This window comes from Panthera leo, chromosome C1 (genome assembly GCF_018350215.1).
Source record: "Panthera leo isolate Ple1 chromosome C1, P.leo_Ple1_pat1.1, whole genome shotgun sequence".
Lineage (NCBI taxonomy): Eukaryota > Metazoa > Chordata > Mammalia > Carnivora > Felidae > Panthera > Panthera leo.
Window position 1 is genome coordinate 74,387,024 of NC_056686.1, and position 2,296 is coordinate 74,389,319.

General features: G+C 48.2%; 1 long non-coding RNA gene across 1 annotated transcript; it reads left to right on the forward strand.

Annotated features, from left to right (window-relative positions):
* Positions 1-989: 989 nt before the first annotated feature.
* LOC122227887 lies at positions 990-1,595 on the forward strand. Its single transcript, XR_006206260.1, has 2 exons — positions 990-1,293; positions 1,384-1,595. It is a non-coding gene; the product is annotated as an uncharacterized LOC122227887 (long non-coding RNA).
* Positions 1,596-2,296: the final 701 nt, after the last annotated feature.

Sequence of the window (2,296 nt, forward strand, 5' to 3'; positions counted from 1 at the left end):
GAAAAGAGATTAATTTATCATTAAGACTCTGCTTAATTGAAGTCAATTCCGAACAAACTTGAATTCAATTTCTGCTCATTAAATTGAATGTGCTCCGCGTTCCTCTCTGCATTGCTTTGAGCAAGCAGCTGAGAACAAGGGACTAACATCAAAATTATTAAATTGAGGAGATTTTATTTGGTCTTCACATGCCAGAGCCGCTTTGATGAGGAGCTGTTTTGGCACTGAAAGGAAAGAAGAGCAGCTGGAGGAAAAATCAAATGAAACTAAGCCTTGGAAAATTGAAGAAAACGCAAGCTTAATAATATTTAATAATTAAATTTCCACAAACAATAGCGGCAAATGAAGTAATCTGCAAAGTCTGTGAACTCATTTGCATAATTGATGCCGGTCCCCTGTAAATGAATAATGAAGATAATAAAAGATGTTGCTAAAAATGGGCACAATAACAGCAAATTTCATCAAGCCGCGCTCTCTGATTAATCTGCTCTTGCAAATCAGCAGCGAGAGGGGAGCGCGTGATTAACCGCGCCGAGGACGGCAGCAGGCGGCGGCGCTGCCCTTTCTCTGCGTGTCTCTGGGCGCGTCCCGCCCGCTCCCCGCGCCGCCCGCGCTCCTCTTGCCGCAGCTGCCGCTGGGGCTGCCGCGGGCTCCGCTCAGCCGGAGCGCGCATCCGCCCGGCCCGCCCGCGCCCCGCAGCCGCGTGCGCTGCTCCGCCACCTCGCCGCTGCCTTTTGTCGCGGCTGCCCGGCCCCCGGGTCTGCCCTTCCCCAACCCCCAACCCCCTCTCCTTCCGATCGCCAGCCCTGGGGGCTTCCCGCCTGGCCTCCGCGGGGGCGCCCCGGCCCACAGCCTAGACGCGGAATAAATGAATAAAACGTTCGCAATCCGCGTGGGGAAGGGAGTGGGTGACTCCAGTGCCAGTCGGCCGCGTGCCACCCCCCCCCCCCCGCCCCCACCCCGCCGGCGCTGGGATAGGGATTCCGGGCAGTTGGGAATTTATGTTTGAGAACGAAGGTGAGAGGTGCTGGTCCGCCCACGAGGGCAACAGCCTCTCTCTGAGAACCCTGGAAGGGCTGAGTAAACGTGCAGGCGCTCAGCTTCCTCTCTCCCCATCGTCACGCACAAAAAGAATGGGCCTTGAAAAGGATGAGTTTATTATGCCACTTTTAAATGACTATTCAGAAAAGATCAGGAGGCACAATAAAAAAATGCTTCCCACCCTGCCAATTCCCTTCCCTTAAAGAAGGAAAAAAGAAAAAAAAAGAGAGAGAGAGAAAGCAACCCACAAAGGTAGGCTGGACATTTCAGATTTTTTTTTTTTTTTAATCAAAATAGCATTTTCCAGTTTGCGACTTACATTTTCGAGTGTATTCTTCTCAGGGCCAACCCAAGGGGCTAATAAAACCTCTGAGAGCTGTTATGCCCAAATACATTGCGTGCGGGAGTTTGTGAAAGCAACTTTGCAGAGTGCAAACCTTAGAAGATGAAAATACTCCGAAAATCACACAATCCTCTTCCAACCGAGGCGCCGCACTTTTCCAGCCCTCTAGGATAAAGTTGTCTCAGGAAAATAAAACTGTTGATAAACCATGGTTCCAGACTGTTACTTATTTTACAACCCTGGGTTTGCAATCGATCATAGCTTGGGCCTAACAGGACTGACTGGGGCTTTTCATTTGTTTATAGTGTGTGCAGTGTTTTATCCCTCAAATGTACCATGTCAGCTACGTAAAATAATGTATTATTTCTGTCCGCATCCTGGATCCACCTCCACAGTGGTTTTTGTTTAAAATAAAGGCCTTGGTTATTTTCCATTATTACAGAGTGGAAACTACAATACTAGACATCTGAGAACACATCTTTAAAATCCAGTACTGAGTTGGGAAAAACAGAGAGGAGCTCTTGTTTACTTCATTTGCAGAGCGCAATTGCCTCTATCTTACTTGACCGGTTTTAATCCAGTTTGACAAACCATGAGCTTGCTTTTCCTTCAGAAAAGCCAATATGCCACCCTGAGTCCCAAACTCCATCTTTCTCAGTGTCATGTCACCAAATATACCTGTGAACTCCCTTTTTTTGCTAAGCAAGTGGTTCATACATTGCAATTAATTTTTCTGGTGCAAAGACTACACTGTAATTTTCCCTGACTCCTCTCTAAAAGTACAAAGAAATGCTAGCATCAGACAATGTTGAGCCAGAGGGAAACTTCCCTGATTCACATGGGAGGAAACGGAGACCGAGAGAAGTGAAGTGACTGCCCACTCTCACACAGGCCCTACCGCGAGCTCCAGGT